Raw genomic sequence first — 19,702 nt, 5'->3', positions numbered from 1 at the left:
TTTCGGCAAAGCTAGCATGCCGAAAAATAATTTGTATCGTGTTGGTTCTAAGGACGATGTCAACACTCCATCGGCCATTTATATGCTTAGGGCGATAATTATATATCGGCCATTATCTTTTTGAATGCTTGATGCAAACTTGGGCGAAACTTTCTCAACTTCATTAACATTCCGATGATAAAGTTCCATAAACATGTATCTCAATGTCATCCTTCGAACCATATTGTTCACCCTTTTGCTAGGATTTTGTAGATAATCAACAATAAACTTTCTCCAATCCTTACTTCCGCCTGCATAAAAATTTCATTAGTGGCTGAAGCTATGGACTTCGGTTCGGCCTTACCTATGTTGACGAGGCTGAGCATCGGCTATTGAGAGAAATGCAATACACCATGATTACCATAGTAGCCGGATGCTTACTGTGCCAATTCTTTCGAATTTTCATGTCTAAATATATGAAGGATATTAAAGCAAACTAGGATAAATTTTGCATCTAGACATATCCCAAGATAAACTATAAGTGATTCGTCAAAATATTGATAAACCCTAGATATTTGTTGCACTACTCATAACGAATCTTCGAAAGCCTCAGTATGTATAGCATCTATAGCAAGTAAAAGATTCAATCCCAAAAACAATGCATATTCGGCTTTGATTAGCTGTGCATAAAAATATTCTAAGCGGCATAAGGCTTCAAAAATAGTACCATAAGGAGATATATAAACAACACCAACACTTTGGCCATTGCTACGAATTGAACCATCAAAATATAATCTCCATAGTACTAGAGAGACAAGGCTAATATCACTTAACATGTACCTTGTCTCGGTCTCCAATTGAACTAAGGACGATGTTAGAATTCCACACCGGCCATGATCAGATAGTTTCTTAGGACGATAATTAAGTATCGGCCATTAACATGAGGTCCATGTAGAATTCATCCACTAAAGCATGTATAGCCGAAATAAACAAATAAAAATAGGAATAAAATATTTCGGCCCCTTTGTATTAGCAACAAAAATGAAACTAACCAAATGTATAGTGATTTGGTAATACCCTCTCATGATATAGAAAATTATGTTGTATCCATGGATCAAAATAAGTCCATGGAGGGTAACTGATCATACCTGTGGATGAATTCCATGGCAAAGGCATCAATGGCATTGTTGAAGAAAATGGATGATGTGCTAACCGAAGATTTTGATGTTGTGATGCACACCTTCGGCTTAATTGTTTGTTGCTTCCATCCTTCTCTTTCTTCACTTTTATTGTACTTGTTGCAATTGAAGCATGCACATCGTTTTTATTTCGATTGATCCTCTTGGGAACCCATGTCATGTTCCTCTTTCTCAGTTCTTGTGCACTAAGATTTTGCAATTCCTTCTTTTGCCAATACGATAGGTCGAGTGGGCATCTCGGCTGTGATTCTGTTTTGACCAATGGCAATTCTTTTTTGACCTTGTGCACTCTCAACTTCTTTTCTTCAGATTTGGCACTTTGACTATTAACAATTGATTGCTTCATCTCATTGCCTGTAGTAGCCAATGTCAATACTTTCATTGGCTCTTTTTCATTTGAGATCAAATCTGAAGTAGCACTCTTACGACCATCTCTTTTAATGCGGTAAACTTGCTTGACTACCTCTTTCTTCTTCCTTGAGCTCCGGACCGATTCCTTATGATTGAAACGGTCTTTAACATGTGATTGTTCAAATGTTGCTTTTCTCGGAGCTGCATAGTATTGGTGAGATGGTCTAGAATAAGATGGAGAATGTGCCCTTGTATCATACCTGTCCCATGATGAATATGTATCTATATGAGCATAGGGAGACATCCACGACATTGGCATTGGCGGCCCAAAATAAGGATATGAATATGTTGCATTAAAATTATCACTTTGCCAATACCAATCCTCATATTTGCGCCTTGGGGGTGATCTTGGTTTCTTTGCATGATTTGGCCGATAAGCATACTTCTCTTCACTCTTCTTTTGATATTTATCCAATAGTTCAACGAAGGTGATTTTTGATCTCTTACACTTGCGCTTATTCCGGCCTTTTTCTTTTGGTTTGCTTTCATCGATCATTGGATATGCTTGCTGCCCCCCAGTCCTTGGCGTCTCCATTGTAGCTTCGATGGAACTCTCGCCCTCAAGATTATGCTCGTTATGCTCTTCAACAACTTCTTTACTTGAAAGCCTGATCCCATCATCTGCAACTTTTACGTTCTCTTTAAATGGATCGGCTTGAAGCAGCCGATGCAAACACTTTTTGCCATTGGGACCAATCGGAATAAACTGGTCATCTCTTGGTGTTTCAACCAACTTCAATCGTCCTTTTTCAATGGCCGATTTAACTATTTGACAAAACATACTGCAATCCTCACAACTATGCTTGAACGAATCATGCAACTTACAATACATTCGTCCTTGAATTGATGGCTTGACATGGTGATCAAAAATTCTTATGTAATTATTTTTCAGCAACAAATCAAATATTTGATCACACATGCTTGAATTGAAGGCAAATTTTTATTTTCTAGCCGATCTTGCTGTGAGAACGGCTTTGGAGTTAAGCAAATGAATGATTCAGATTTTGTATATCCCCATTCGGCTATGAATTTTGTTTTGCATTCTCTTACCGATGTCATTGGATAAGAAACTATACTTGCATCGGTTTGCTCAGAAGATTTTAACCTTGGCTTTAAATTTTTGAAACGAAAATAGTTAGAATATACATGTCTCATTTGAGACCAAGTGTAAGCCAAGTAAGAAATAAGCAAAGCTCCCCAATTAGATATGAATTTTAGACAAAGCAGTGGGGAAAGCCTTGGCTGCAATAATTTTTCGCTATCGGTCTTTCTGAATGGTGTAATGTGTTGACCGATATGCTTCATAACAAGTTTATTGCTAACAAGTAAATTACCCTTCTTCATTGGTCTTTCAAAATTACTTATGAGAATATTTCTTATAGATGCATCAATAATGAAGTCCCGACCAAATCTGAAAATAGGTAAATTACTCTCTATGCATACCTCTTCAAATATGTTGGGAGAATATGATGGTGGTGCTACTTGAAGAACATCTTGCTCCATCTTTGGATGGCTCCCCAACACCTTTTCATCATCTTTTTCTTGATTCCGTGCATCATTGCTTTGAAGATCCATGTCAGCCGAACTTTGTTCGGCTACTTGTTCTTGTCCTTGAGGCTTGTGAACTTCTATGGCACGGAACTCATACAGCAGGAAGTAGGTTCCATTGACTTCGGAAAAATCAAGTATGGTTGTTTTGCTATGCTTTCCATGCCCTTTCTCAATAATGCTTGCCTCTTTGGATTTGATGAACTCGGAATATATACTACTTGATTCGGCTTTTCTAATAATCGAATTTTCTTTGTTACCTGAATCAACAACTTTATCTTTTTGAATTTGCGAGGCTTCTCGCTTTCGTCTAATTTTAGCCCACATCTCAGCTTGGTGAGCTTTAAACTTTTTCATCTCAATTTCCATCCACTCGTCATGAGATTGCCCCCCAATACTTTGAGACTCTTTCGGCAATGAGGCGCCGAAACTTTGCGATTGTTTAGTGATACACTGGATGGTACAGCACTGGGCGACTGCATCATTTGCACAACTCTAGCTTTTACAGCAGCAAAATCATGAGGCTTCCCGCCTTCTATTAGTTCCTTGCGAATAGAGTTGCACAAATCCCAAGAGAATGTAAGCTTGTTCTTAATTACCCAGTCTGGATATGGTTGCCCCCCAATGCTTTTAGACTCTTTCGGCAATGAGATGTTGCCAAAATTCTGTAATTGTGTAGGGGGTACATGATATTCCACGGTAGTAGGTGAAGGCATTTGTGCTCCTGCAGAAGTTTCACTTATTTGGCCATGACCATGAAGGTGCAGAGCCGAATTATGGACATCAACAGTAGCATATGGTGCCAAAAAATTAGTAGCATTAGGTGTAGCATATGATGTTTGAGGGTAATTGGCCAAATAACTATTAGTAACATGGCCAATTCCCCTATCCACCGGCACGTTTGGATTAACGCACTGCAAGTTATTTAGCGATGAATAAGAACTTGAAACACTTTGTTGCATACCATTGGCAGTTCCTACATAGGGTGTCTCAACTTGATTAACCGAACTCATCATGTTATTCATCGGCATATAAATTTGTGGGGTTGCCGATGCATGGGAGTTGGGATACCTATGTTGCATGTTGCTAAAATTATATGAAGTAGAATCATGGATATTTTGTTGCATCGACCCTTGCACATAATTAGATGCATGATTGATAAAGCTAGGGCTAGCCGATACATTATGCTCATTAGATGATCTACCAACAACATATGCATTATTTGCATCTACATATGTGAATTGGGTATTCATATTACCTTTGCATCTACATATGTTTACTCATTACATCCATCCATCCATAGGTTAACTTAGGACTTGCATTCATAGATGCATGTTGGTTCGATGCTGACCACAGCACATCACTGGTGGCTGAATAGTCGGTAGATGCTATAAGTAGTACTAGTTGATTCAGGTTGTATCAGCATATCGATTCAGGTCATGTGTGCACGCCTACTTTTACTAAGAGTTCGTTTTTGATCCACGTAGTGTAGCCGTCTCCAACATTCTTTACATTCACGAACCCATGCATAGACCCACACCTTCTTATTCTTATTACTTTTGTCTAAGATTATTTGTTTCTGCTGCATAAAAAATGTCGTCCCTTAGTAAACATTTTTTTCTTTGGACTGGTGCCATCTACTTACTGCTGCGAGGAGATCAAAACATCCCAGCTCGGACATGTTTCCGCTCTAACACCCCTGCGTCAACAATACATAATACTTCCAAACAAAATCACTACACCAGCTAAAGAAAATTCAGATAAGATTTACACATATGCAAGTTGATACAGTAGTCATTAAATGTAGGTAAGTAATAAGACGTAAGAAGAGTATGTATTGGTCAGTGGCGAATAGGATAGTGATCTGCTCCGGTTCTTCTCCTCCTTCTTCAGCTTGCTTGCCACCTTCAGCACGTGCACTGTAGTCAGGGTCTCCACTGCGACTGGCGTCGGCTTAGGCCTGAAACGGAAATTCAGCAAAAGCAAATCGAAGAATGGACTACGTGGGGAGGTGGTCCTGAGGAATCAATACATGTTAGATGAACTGACGGTTGGGGACCTGCTCATCTTGTCGGAAAAAGGTGGTGCGATGCCAAACTTCACTACTAGAAAATTTGGCTTCACTGAGTGTGAGGCTGTTTGCCGACTACAGTATATCGGGGCCTGAAACGGTTATGTTGAATGATATTATTCACGGATAGCACCTTATAGAAATAATGAAAGAGTTGATGGTACTAATTTCATGTGAATTTGGACTAAACTATTTTACTTATAACTCAGTTATATCAAATCACAATTTTAGCTAATATGACATGGTAAGATTTAACCGTTTACAGAAAATTTACATTTTTTTATAATTTTGATACAATGCAATGTAAAACTATATTTGTATGAGTTCCCCTTAGAAATAAGAAACAAAAATTTAAATGATAAATATGTTTGTGAAAGTAGCATGAATATGGTATATATATGAAAGTTGTGTGAATATGGTACTCCCTCCATCACAGTATATAGGGCGCAGTTTCAAAACCAGATTTTTTCACAATCCCTTTGAAATAGGGCGTACCTCCTTAATTAGGCTATTAATTACTTAGCATTAGTACTCCCGCATGCATGGTTTGGCTAGTGGGAACATGAATTCTTTTGCCTCCCGTATGCAGGTGTGAACATGAGTGCATGTGAGGCATGCAAGTGTGAACATGAGCCTACTCCCGCATGCAGTTTCTCCCTCCCTCTCTCCTTCGGCTCCCGCATGCAACATGTATAAAACCGCTGCCATGGAGGTGCAAGGCGTGGTGGAGTTTGCTCTCTTTCAGTTCAAAACAGTCCACAATTTTTTTGATAAGATTAATGAAACTAATACTCGAATAGTAGCACCATCACATGAGGCAGTACAAATCATGTTGAGTTCAAGAACTCAATTGCTTGCTCAACATATTCTAGATCAATCGTCAAACGAACCAGGAGAAGTCCTTGTCTCTCTAATGCTTTTTTCTTCAAGTGAGGAACTGCGTAGTGGATAGACCCTTTGTGCTTGATGATCTCTCTCTTAGTAGCACCATACCCTTTGCACTATCAAAACCCATACCCTTTACTCGAATAGTAGCACCATACCCTTTGCACTATCCTCCTAGGACATTTACAAGCTAGTGCAACAGCTTTAGAAACTCCATGCTTCAACCTATTACCCGTACCATTACGGGCAATGATCTCAGTATATATGTGACGCCTATCATCGATACGGTACTGTCTTCTTGTCTCCTTGTTCGACAAAACATCTAGATGCATTGGAAAAATAATTAGACAAATAAAAAATATGGAAGGTTAGTGAAAGACAAAAATGTGCTAAATGAGCTTACTCAAATCGATAGGTTGTCTTTGGGTTTGAACAGCCTCTTGACTAGGAGGGTATTCGTCGGCATGTGAAAATTTTGGGTTGTATCCAGGCCCTCGGTAGCCAATGGTACCCTCATTTCCACCAATACCTTGTGAAAATGAAGCATAGTAACCATGTGATTTTAGAAACAAATGTGCATGAAAATGATTGTTTATGTGATTTTAGAAACAATTATCTCTATTGATCTGGACATGAGTAGTCCATCATGACCGAAACATGAGTACTCCATCAACAGAAACATGCAATTCTCATGGAGTAACAGAAACATGAGTACTCCATCAACATCAACCAAAACAATTAGGGTTTAATCTTGATTCAAAGTGACAGACAAAAATTGCATGATCTATGAGACTATAGGGTTTCTAGGGTTTACCTTCTCTGCTTCCACCATGGGAGGATCCTTCACTCCGATTGGCACCGGCGCCGGTTCTGAACGTGAAGTCCAGGGACTCGCTGCCGCCGCCGCCAAACGATATCCCGCTGCCACCGCCACCGCCACCGCCAAACGAGATCACGCCGCCACCGCCACCGCCAAACGAGATCCCGCCGCTGCCATTGATGAGGTGAAACCCCATGAACCCTCCGCTGCCTGTACCGGCCTCGCCGACGGAGGCACTCCAGTTCGAGGAACCGGCCTCGTTAGGTGCCGGAGCGCGAGATGGGCGTGTGAGGCCGACGTGCCGTCGAGGCAAAGTTGTAGGAGGAGGAAGACGCTCGAAACCTGCCGTGCCGATGGAGAAGGAAGGAGCACCAGAGCGTCCGGTGAGACCAAGAGGAGGAAGACCTCCGGGCGGCGGCGATCTCGGCTGGAAAGCAACCCTAGAAAGCCCAAGGAGGCCAAGAGGAGGAGGCCGGCGATCTGCACATTGCTGCGGCGGCGTCATTGGAGAGAGGAGGGAGGAGAGAAGATGCCGTCTGTACGTGTCCCTCCATCGCCGCAGCTAATTATAGAGCGGATCGGCGGGAGCTTTGAACTCCGAAATTTTCGTTTTGTATTTGGCAGCACATCGGCGGGAGATGGAAACCGAGCGGGGGAGAAAGGAATGGCGCGGGAGGAGGAAGGAATGGCACGGGAGGAGGAAGAAACCCGCTAAAATTTCGCTCAGAAACGGCTCCACCAATGCATGCACTCTGTTTCAGTTTTTATTGGACGGGGAGGTTACCAAGCGTCATTTTAGCGATTCATTAGGCGCCTTGCCATCAATTTCGCAGCACAATCGACTCCTTAATCCCTGCCTATCAGAAGGCACCTTGGTCCCAGAGCGACGCCATCGGCGCCCTATATACTGTGATGGAGGGAGTATATATGTTTGCTTGTAACATTAAATATCTTAGCAGAGATCTGTAAAGTGATTTGTGCAAAAAAATATCTGAACTGAATGGCATAGGAAATATCTTGCCCATTAACGAGGTCAAGGTTGAGATGGGTGATCCTTTAATCGTGCCGTAGGCGGTCTTATGGCTGCTGGCACGGATCTGGGTCCATGGGATTCCGGGCAAACTTGTTAAGAACCTCTAATCAAGGAGTTTCTCAAGGTGTCTGGCCAGCCTTTGGTGGTGGATGAGGTCTCCATCATATGAGTCGGCCCACTGTGGGCCAAGATCTGGTGTCATGATCCAACAAAAGTCAGGGCATGTTCAAGATTCTCAGTGATGGTGGTGGGTTCGCGATGCGCTTCAAACCTGCGGTTGGTGGTCTTCTCGCTCCAAGCACCGATGACAGGTCGCCGCCTTCTCACACGCACAACCCTCCATCTGGCTAGGAGGTGGACAATGAAGTGACACGCAACATCAGTACTACGGAATGGGAGGCAACTAGTGACAAATCAAAATCCAGTGACAAAGGGAGTCAAAATACTGAGATTTTAGCGCATGGCCCTAAAGGGGTCAAAGCTATAACTTTCCCTCCTATAAATCATATCAATAACGTAGGATAGAGAGGTAGGAGTCGAGTGAAGTCAGGATACACGCCATGTCGCCGTCTTGAGACTAGACCATGGGTGCGAGTACTGTGGAGGAAGAGCCAAATGTGATGTCTTTGGGATCCGTAATGAGGTCGAGGAGCTCACGGCCATGGTGGTATAGAACCACTTTTTTATGTTGATATTGGTCACGAGCCACACCACGCAGCCATCTTGGTAACGGAAGTGAACAAGTTACCAGCCCGTCGGGCCCTGCTCCACCTCCACCCAGGCTGCCTGTAGAAAGTGAACATGTCATCAGCTGGATCTCGATCACGGAAGCGGCGGCCGGTCACGGCCCAGCACCAAGCCGCGCTGTCGGTGCTAGAGCCAATGGCGTGCACCCCTGACGGTGTCGACCACGTGGCCCTGGACGTGTTTTGGAGCCATGGGCTCAGTGTGACCAACGCCGGTACCATGCTTGCATCCGATTCAGGCGACTACATTGTCGAGCTTCTCGTCACCATGCTCCGGAGGGTGGGCGCCACCACGACCGTGTTCGGCATGGTGGAGCAGCGGACCATGCGGACATCGCCGCGAGGCAGGCGAACCTCAGCCTTGTCGTCTCTATCGACAATGGTGCACTTCACCACCTACAAGAACCGGTGGCCGCTCGCCTCGAGCTTGACGCGAGCATCCTGAGCTGGTACTTGGATATGGCCTTCCGGCTGTCGAAGCTGTTCAGTACAGTGAGGCAGTTGTACAGGATGAGGTGCCACCGTCGCATCACAAATTCGTGTTGTTGTTGGTCGGTCTACTCCATCCTCTCCAGCGCACTGTAGACCGCCAGTCCGGCGGGGACCGAGAAAGAGAGAAAGGAGTTGGCTGGTGCTGATGAGGTGCTCAGCCCGATGGGCGGGCTCGACCAATTAGTGACGCCATCAGAACAATTATCATTTACCGTCAATGTTTTGTGCCACTTTTAATTTTTTTTTCGTGCAGAGATTTTTGCAACGAATTTTGAGATGGTGGTATATATATTTTTTTGCTTATCTGACCCCTATTGTGGTATCTTTTTGGCATTTAACTCCCCATATTCTTCACGTTCATGAACCCCTGCCTGATATGCATAATTTGTGTTCAGTCATAGTAACAATTGCGCTGCACTTGAAATAATTAATCATTATTCTAGATATACTAAACCTGGCCAGGTTTAGTTTACCACGTTTTTTTGAGTTTTTTTCTATCATAGAAAAATGTCCAATGGATGGCTGCCGCGTGTAATAGTGGGGACGCAGGCGTGTACGCGGCCGGATGCGCGGAGCGATCGCCGATGGGAATCGTAAAAAATTGCGGCTGCCCTTGTCAATTGGTTGCATGTTGTGGGCTGCTCCAGTTCGGGATTGCTTGCATGCCCCGCGTTTGCGGAGATCAAGTTGGCTACTTCCTGTTTTGGATGCTTCTGCATGCGCTCTGCTTATCTATTTTTTCTCTTCTTGCCACGTATGCTAGACTGGGGTCGGTTGCCGCCTGGATCTTCTCGATTTCTCGCACTGGCGGTTGCCACTTCGGTACAATTCTCTTCTGCTGCTTCTTATAAATAGTGGTCGCCTCCTGCGTCCGTCCCTCATTCCGTTTGATTCCGCCTGCCCTCTTTCCTCTCTAATCAGTAGTGCTGTTTCTTGGTCCGGCGATGGTTGGTCCCGCTGCTGCTCGGTTCGGACGACGTCGTCGGGGCCGCCCTCCTGGGATTCGGGCGGCCGTTATTTCCTGTGTGCGCCACACTGGCGGTCGTCTTTCTTCTCCGGATTCTTCGTCCGCGACGGCAGCCGCTTGTGTGCGTGCCCAGCCGGCTGCAGTTGATTCAGGTTGTCGTCTCCGGTCCGGGGCTCGCCGGCCGCTTCGTTCTTCCCGGTTTGGTGAGCTCCTTTGCCTTTCTGTGGTTGCAGTTTTCTCTGTACTGATCTTGTGCTCCTTCATCTAGGTTGTTGTCGTCTTGATTGGTTACTTGACGTTGTAGGTGTGCACCGATTCGACTCGGGGCAAGATGTTAATGTGGACATTGATAATCACCGTCAGGAGATTTCATTAGGGAAGCGGCCTGTAGATTGTACCATTGGTGAGTGCGTTGAATTCCTGCTACATGCATGGGAGTGCCTGTGTGTGCCTCTGATTGCTTTCCAGCGTTTCTTGTTGGTTCGAGTGTTGTGGGTACCGATTCGTTGATTTTTTTTCTGTAGGTACTGCCATTACTGTGGGTTCTTCTTCAGCGGTCCACGGGTCTGCTTCGGCTGTTCGGCCTGCCAGTGTGCGACCTGGTTGGTTTTTGCTTCATTTGTGTGCTTATTTTATGCCTGTGCTGCTGTTCCATCTAGCTGTTCAGTGTTATGCTTTTTGGCAGGATTCTAATGTGGTCTGCCTAATGTTTGCTTGCAGATACTTTGGCATGTCGAAGTGGTTCACAAATCGAATGTTTGTCCTTTCGGTTTTCCTGCTGGTGTTCATCTTCATGGCTGTTTGGTCGGTGCTACATCTTTGCCCTACCGTCCAAGGGTGGTGCCCTTGTGTGCCGCTGGTGCCTTTGGTCGGCCTACTCCTCTCGGCAAGTTCAGCTTTCTAAATATGCATGTGCTTCTGTTGGGTTTCATGGTTTCCTTCTAGAATTGGTTCTAATTTGTGTACGTGGTTGCCATTTGAGTGATGCCTACTCCTGTTATGGAGCACTTTCGTGTTCTGCGTGCCCGCCGTAAGCGGACGTTGGTGCGATCATAATGGTAGTCGGAAAAGAGGTGTTCTTCTTGCTCGCTGTGTTTACTTCTTTTCAGTTGCTGATGCATGTGGTCTTATATTTTTTTCCTCTATTTCCAGTACATGGGATGCAGCCTCCGTTTTCTAAGGATTACATCCAACTCCTTAAGGGTGTGTGCATACAACTTATGGTTTATGCGTACGTCCTGTTTTCGAGCTGTGTTGCTGACTCGGTGTTCTGTCTTGCAGCTACTTCCAGGGGGCGTTCATACTATGGCGGGCCGGATTTGTGTTGCCAGATGTGTGGGGCTTTCTTTTGGTTCTGGGAAGGATCTGTTCACCATGCTGGCGCGACTTCCCGCTCTCCTGTTTACACGGGTTGCTGTCGGCCGGGCAGGATTTCGTTGCCGAAATTTGGTGATTGGCCTTCTCCTTTGGACAGGCTGATGCGTTTTGATGGAGACGTGGTTTCCTCCCAGTTCATGTGATTAATACGGCAGTATAATTCCATGTTCTGTTTTACATCGTTGGGTGCACAGGTTGATCGTAGTATCAATGTTGGAGGTGCTCCATATGTTTTCAAGATGAATGGGGTGGTCCGCCATTGTATTGGTTCGTTGTTGCCGGCTGAGGATGCAACTCCCAAGTTCACGCAATTGTACAAGGTGGATTCTGCTGACGAGTTGGACTGTAGGTTGAATGTGTTTGACAGAGAAGAAACTGCTTCGCTTTAGCCCGATCCTGAGATTGTTTCTTCACTGATAAACATGCTTAATGTGCATCACCGTTTGGTGCACAAATTCAGAATTGCACGACAGAGTCTTTGTACTCCTGGTGTTTCTGCTGTTTCGATTCGTTTCTTGGGCAGCGATGGCGGTGCCCATGGTACATGTTTTTCTTGCCCTACTGCTTCTGAAGTGGCTGCCCTTATTGTTGGTGATCTCACACCTGAATGCAGAAGATTTGACGCGATTTCCGAGACGCGGTCTGGTTCGTTGAAGCATATATCTTCACTTAACTACAATCTTATGGCTTTACAGTATCCTATACTTTTCCCATATGGTGACAAGAGTTACCACCGTGGTATTAGATATGTTAATGTGAATGGTTCTTTGGCCACAACTTATGCAAATGTGCAAGCTGAAGGATGTATGGATGGCAAAGATCCCGACGATGATGTTGACTGTAATTCCGAGGATGCGTACGCTTCTCGTGGTCAGGTTACCATGTTGGAGTATTATAAGTACTATGCTCACTACCGTGAAGGCGAGGTGAATCCTTACACAAGTTGTGGTCGGCTGAGCCAGCAAATTGCTTCGTCAATGCTTACTCTTGTGTGGAGGCTGATCGTCTAGAGTATCATTTTCATAAGCAATATAATCTTTGATCTGAGACCTATCAAGGCATATCTGATGCTATGGGTGAAGGTAATTCAACTGGCAAGAATGTTGGTGTGCAGTTCATACTGCATGGCAGTTTTACAGGCGGTCCGCGGTATATGCTTCTGAATTATCATGACGGGATGGCCATTTGTCGGCAGTATGGTGCACCTGATCTATTTATTACTTTTACATGCAATCCTAGGTGGCAAGAGATTGTCGACGCTCTCGCTGCCGAACCTGGAGAGACTGCTGCTGATCGGCCTGATATTACTACTCGAGTATTTAGTATGAAGTATGAGGAATTTCTTGATGGAGTTAAGGATGGTACTTTTTTTTGGTGCCGTTCAAGCATGTAAGTTCCTTTTTTTCCCGCAATGAGATAAATTCCTTGAGGTATGCATTACTGACGTATCGTATTCTATTTTTAGTATATGCAGATTTATATGTTGTGGAGTTTCAGAAGAGAGGTTTGCCACATACGCACACGTTTGGTGTGGTTGAAGGCGGATACCAAAGACCCTTCTCCTTCGTTTATAGATGGACTTTTTTCTGCGGAGCTACCGGATCCTTTAGTTGATCCATTAGGTTATGCTCTTGTTGATGAGTTCACGGTGCATGGTCCTTCTAGGGTGTATAATACTAAGTGTGCTTGCATGAAGAATAATTGTTGTTCCAAGCGTTTTCCTAAGCCATTGAGCGACCATACAATGGTTGACCTTGTTGGATATCCAGTTTATCGTTGACGTGACACTGGGTTATATGTGCTTAGGCAAAAGGACTCGCTTCGCCTGGGAAATCAATGGGTTGTTCCATATAATGTGAACTTGCTGAAGAGATTTGATGCCCATATAAACATGGAGTGGTGTAACAAGACGAACTTGTTGAAATATTTGTTCAAATACCTCACCAAGGGTCATGATGTAGTCCGTATGCGTTTCCACGCCGAAGATAGACCTCCCGGTGTTTTCATCGTTCCAGCTCCTACTGGAAGGAATGAAATTGATGATTACATCAAATGCAAATTTGTCAATATATTTACATAAATTCATGTTTTTTGTTGACACATCTTTTACAAAATTTATAAATGTATAGGTACCTGTCTACCTGCGAGGCTTTTTGGAGGTTGTTTGCATACAGTATCCATGGTCGCCAACCTTCTGTTGAGCGGTTGGTTGTTCATTTGCCCAACATGAACAGAGTCATGTTTGCAGAAACTGATAGTTTGGGGAATGTTTTGGAGGATCCTTCAGCAACCAAAACTATGCTGACCGAGTGGTTTGTTGCTAATCAAAAGCATGTGTCTGCTAGGTCTTTAACATACCTTGATTTCCCGATTGAATGGGTTTGGAGTAAAGGTAGTAAAGTGTGGACCAAGCGGAAAGTTAATAAAAAGATGGGTAACAAAATTGGACGTATTTAACATGTTCATCCTGGTACTGGTGAGTTATTTTTCCTTTGGATGTTACTTATGGTTGTCCCTGGTGTAACTAGCTTCGATGATTTGAAAAGGCACAATAGACTCCTGTACCATACATTCAAGGAAGCATGTCAATCAAGGGGTTTGGTCGGTGATGACAACGAGTGGTTTAAGTTATTTGATGAAACTATTGTTTGGGTGAGTGCATTTCAGTTGCGTCATCTTTTTATGACCATTCTTTTGCACTGTGAGGTTGGCAATTGTCGTGCACTTTTTGAACGGTTTTGGCCAAGCATGGCCGAAGACATATCATTAAGACTGTCGTCTGCATTTGGAAACTCTAACTATCGTGTGCCTCCGGACTATCTTCAAGAGTGCCTTCTTTCTGAGCTGTCCTCTTTGTTTACAAGGAATGGGTATTGTCTTGCTTCTTTCAACTTAACTTCACACACGATTTCATCCGGTGATGATTGCTTCACACTAGTAGAAAAGGGGGCAATGGCCCAGGCAGGTTCAGCCCATTAGTCCCGGTTCTGCCACGAACCGGGACCAATGGAGGTATTTCTCCCGGTTCATGAGCCCAGGGGGCCGGCCGGGCCACATGGGCCATTGGTCCCGGTTCGTCCGGATCTTTTGGTCCCGGTTGGTGGGACGAACTGGGACCAATGGGCCTGGCTCCTCGCCCACCACTAATGGTCCCAGTTGGTGGCATGAACCGGGACCAAAGGCTTCCCTTTAGCCCCGGTTCATGCCACCAACTGGGACCAATGGTGGTGCCTATATATATCCCCTCGCGCAAGAGCAGAGCACACTGCTCTGTTTTTTATGGCCGAGGGAGAGAGGGCTTGGTGGTGCTCTAGCTCACCTCCTATGCACACAAGGTGTTCGATGAAATGCCCGAGCCACACTACTTGAGGTTTCTCCTCTCCAAGCTCGACCGCCAAGCTCCATTTTCCTCAATATTTATCTAGGTTTAGCGGTCCGTCACGCCCCGTCCCCGTCTTCACCGTCGTCGATCACCCGCGCCGATCTCATCGCCGGCACCACCGTGGTGAGCCTCTTGTTATTATCTTCTTTCTGAAAGGAAAAATATTCTTACTTGTATGTTTAGATAGATACTTGTATTATTTTCTTACTTTTATTATTGCATCTTATATAGTGCGATGGTTTTTGTATCCGCCCCCGTCGGCCCTCGTCCTGTCTATGATTCGGATGTGGTATATATTATCTTTTCATAACTATTGGTTCATTTATTGTTTATGAAAATTATGCCGACCAACGTGACATAGATTTTATTTATCTAGGAGGTTGTTAAACCGGAAATTCCAACCGACCCTATTGTCGAGAGGTTAAATTTAGTTGAAGAAGAAAACAATTTCTTGAAGGAAAAAATAAAAAAACTTGAGGAGGAGAAGATGATATTGGAGTTGCATGTTGCGGATGTCGTCGATGATCACAAGATCAAGATGGATGCAATGCGCTTGAAGATGAGAAAGATTAGAAAATATGCCATTCATACCGAGGCTTGGTATCATTATGCCGTTGGATCAGTTGTTACCTTGGTTGCGACTATGATCGCATTTTTTTCGCATTGAAATGTTTTACATAGTTTCAATGTATGGTTTAATTAATTTAGATGCTCTACAGAGCTTTATGTTGTTAGATGAGAACTATGTATATACTTTGGTTTTTATGTGATGATGAACTTCTATTAATTTGGTCACTTAATTATCTATTCATGATGTTCTGTAATGATTTTTGACACACTTAATTATATATAATGCACGCAGATGAACCGGCAATGGATGTACGGTGACAGACACACCTCCGAGTACATTAAGGGCGTGCATGATTTTCTCGAAGTGGCTGAGGCAAACAAGCAGAATGGTTTTATGTGTTGTCCATGCCCTATATGTGGGAATACGAAGTCTTACTTTGACCGGAAAATTCTTCACACCCACCTACTTTACAAGGGTTTCATGCCACACTATAATGTTTGGACGAGGCACGGAGAAATAGGGGTTATGATGGAAGACGGCGAAGAAAAAGAGTACGATGACAACTATGTGCCCCCTGAATACGGTGATGCTACTGAACATCAAGAGGAACCAGACGATGTGCACGATGGTGCTGCAACGGGCGAAGCTGCTGAAGATCAAGAGGAACCAGACGATGTGCCCGATGATGATGATCTCCGCCGGGTCATTGTCGATGCAAGGACGCAATGCGAAAGTCAAAAGGAGAAGCTGAAGTTCGATCGCATGTTAGAGGATCACAAAAAAAGGGTTGTACCCCAATTGCGAAGATGGCAACACAAAGCTCGGTACCGTACTCGAATTGCTGCAGTGGAAGGCAGAGAATGCTGTGCCTGATAAAGCATTTGAGAAGCTACTGAAAATAATGAAGAAGAAGCTTCCAAAGGATAACGAATTGCACGACAGTACATATGCAGCAAAGAAGGTCGTATGCCCTCTAGGATTGGAGGTGGAGAAGATACATGCATGCCCTAAAGACTGCATCCTCTACCGCGGTGCCTACAAGGATCTGAACGCATGCCCGGTATGCGGTGCATTGCGGTATAAGATCAGACGAGATGACCCTGGTGATGTTGACGGCGAGCCTCCCAGGAAGAGGGTTCCTACGAAGGTGATGTGGTATGCTCCTATAATACCACGGTTGAAATGTCTATTCAGAAACGGAGGGCATGCCAAGTTGATGCGATGGCACAGTGAGGACCGTAAGAAAGACGGGAAGTTGAGAGCACCCGCTGACGGGTCGCAGTGGAGAAAAATCCAGAGAAAGTACTGGGATGAGTTTGCAAAGGACCCAAGGAACGTATGGTTTGCTTTAAGCGCGGATGGCATTAATCCTTTCGGGGAGCAGAGCAGCAATCACAGCACCTGGCCCGTGACTCTATGTATGTATAACCTTCCTCCTTGGATGTGCATGAAGCGGAAGTTCATTATGATGCCAGTTCGCATCCAAGGCCCTAAGCAACCCGGCAACGACATTGATGTGTACCTAAGGCCATTAGTTGAAGAACTTTTACAGTTGTGGAATGGAAACGGTGTACGTACGTGGGATGAGCACAAAAAGGAGGAATTTTACCTAAAGGCGTTGCTGTTCATGACCATCAATGATTGGCCCGCTCTCAGTAACCTTTCAGGACAGACAAACAAGGGATACCATGCATGCACGCACTGTTTACTTGACACCGATAGTATATACCTGGGAAGCTGCAGGAAGAATGTGTACCTGGGCCATCGTTGATCTCTTCCGACCAACCGTCAATGTCGAAAGAAAGGCAAGCATTTCAAAGGCGAGGCAGATCACCGGAAGAAGCCCGCCATGCGTACCGGTGATCACGTACTTGCTATGGTCAATGATTTACACGTAATCTTTGGAAAGGGTCCCGGCAGACTAGCTGTTCCGAATGAAGCTGAGAATCACGCACCCATGTGGAAGAAGAAATCTATATTTTGGGACCTACCCTACTGGAAAGACCTAGAGGTCCGCTCTTCGATCGACGTGATGCACGTGACGAAGAACCTTTGCGTGAACCTTCTAGGATTCTTGGGCATGTATGGGAAGACAAAAGATACACCTGAGGCACGGGAGGACCTGCAACGCTTGCACGAAAAAGAGGGCATGCCTCCGAAGCAGTATGAAGGTCCTGCCAGCTACGCTCTTACGAAAGAAGAGAAAGAAATCTTCTTTCAATGCCTGCTCAGTACGAAGGTCCCGACTGGCTTCTCGTCGAATATAAAGGGAATAATAAATATGCCAGAGAAAAAGTTCCAGAATCTAAAGTCTCATGACTGCCACGTGATTATGACACAACTGCTTCCGGTTGCATTGAGGGGGCTTCTACCGAAAAACGTCCAATTAGCCATTGTGAAGCTATATGCATTCCTCAATGCAATATCTCAGAAGGTGATCGATCCAGAAATCGTACCAACGCTAAGGAGTGATGTGGCGCAATGTCTTGTCAGTTTCGAGCTGGTGTTCCCACAATCCTTCTTCAATATCATGACGCACGTCCTAGTTCATCTAGTCGACGAGATTGTCATTCTGGGGCCCGTATTTCTACACAATATGTACCCCTTTGAGAGGTTCATGGGAGTCCTAAAGAAATATGTTCGTAACCGCGCTAGGCCAGAAGGAAGCATCTCCATGGGCCATCAAACAGAGGATGTCATCGGGTTTTGTGTTGACTTCATTCCTGGCCTTAAGAAGATAGGTCTCCCTAAATCGCGGTATGAGGGGAGACTGACTGGAAAAGGCACGCTTGGAAGGGACTCAATAATATGTAGGGACGGATATTCTTGGTCTCAAGCACACTACACAGTTCTACAGAACTCTACCTTGGTGACCCCGTATGTCGATGAACACAAGAACAGTCTGCGCTCCAAACACACGGAGCAGTGCGACGACTGGATTACATGTGAACACATCAGGACTTTCAGCAGTTGGTTGGAAACACGTCTCAGAGGTGACAGCACTGTTTGTGATGAGTTGTACTTGTTGTCCAGGGGACCATCTTCGACTGTAATGATTTGGAAAGGATACGAGATAAATGGAAATACATTTTACACGATTGACCAAGATGAAAAGAGCACCAACCAAAACAGCGGTGTCCGCTTTGATGCAGCAACCGACAGGGGAAAGGACACATATTATGGTTACATAGTAGACATATGGGAACTTGACTACGGAGTAGATTTTAAGGTCCCTTTGTTTAAGTGCAAGTGGGTCAATCTGTCAGGAGGCGGGGTACAGGTAGACCCACAGTACGGAATGACAACAGTGGATCTGAAAAATCTTGGGTACACTGACGAACCGTTCGTCCTAGCCAATGATGTGGCACAGGTTATCTATGTGAAGGACATGTCTACCAGACCGAGGAAAAGAAAAGATAAGGAAGCGAATACATCATACGATGAGCCAAAGCGCCACATAGTTCTTTCAGGAAAAAGGGACATCCTGGGAGTGGAGGGCAAGACAGACATGTCTGAAGAGTATGAAAAGTTTCATGAAATTACCCCCTTCAAAGTCAAGGCTGACCCAAGCATCCTGATAAACGATGAAGATTAGCCATGGTTTCGGCGCAATAAGAAAACGAAGAAAAAGTGAAGACTTTCTCCCGTAACTATTATGATGATACCATGCCAACTTTGTAACAGACGAGTATGATACCATTGTCCCTTTTGTACATGCACATGCTATGCCAACTTTTTCAGAGTTCATTTGAAAACTATGAATTTGATAACCTCGCCAACTGAAGGGCGCTCACACCGGTTTATAAGCCCGTCCCTCTACGCCTTGTTGAGCTCACAAACTTGTGATTCACATAAATTTCAAAGAATTCAAATTTTAACTATTCAAATTTGAAAACTAATGGCACAAACAGAAAGTTCATAATTGTTCTAAAACTAATGGCACTAACAGAAAGTTTATAATTTTGATGACCTAAAAGCAAAAAGAATTAAAAAATAAAGCAAAAAACCAAAAGAAAATAAATAATGCAGAAAACAAAACAAAAAAACTTGAAAAAAAATAAAAATAGCAACAATAAGTATTTTCTTGTAAGTAGAAACAAAATAAAATAAATAAAGCAACAAAGAAAACAAAAAAAGTGTTTTCAAATTTGAAAACTAATGGCACTAACAGAAAGTTTATATTTTTTCTAAAACTAAAAGCACTAACAGAAAGTTTATAAT

The sequence above is a fragment of the Triticum aestivum genome, chromosome 6B, assembly GCF_018294505.1.
Source record: "Triticum aestivum cultivar Chinese Spring chromosome 6B, IWGSC CS RefSeq v2.1, whole genome shotgun sequence".
Lineage (NCBI taxonomy): Eukaryota > Viridiplantae > Streptophyta > Magnoliopsida > Poales > Poaceae > Triticum > Triticum aestivum.
Note: the sequence above shows the minus strand (reverse complement) of the source record.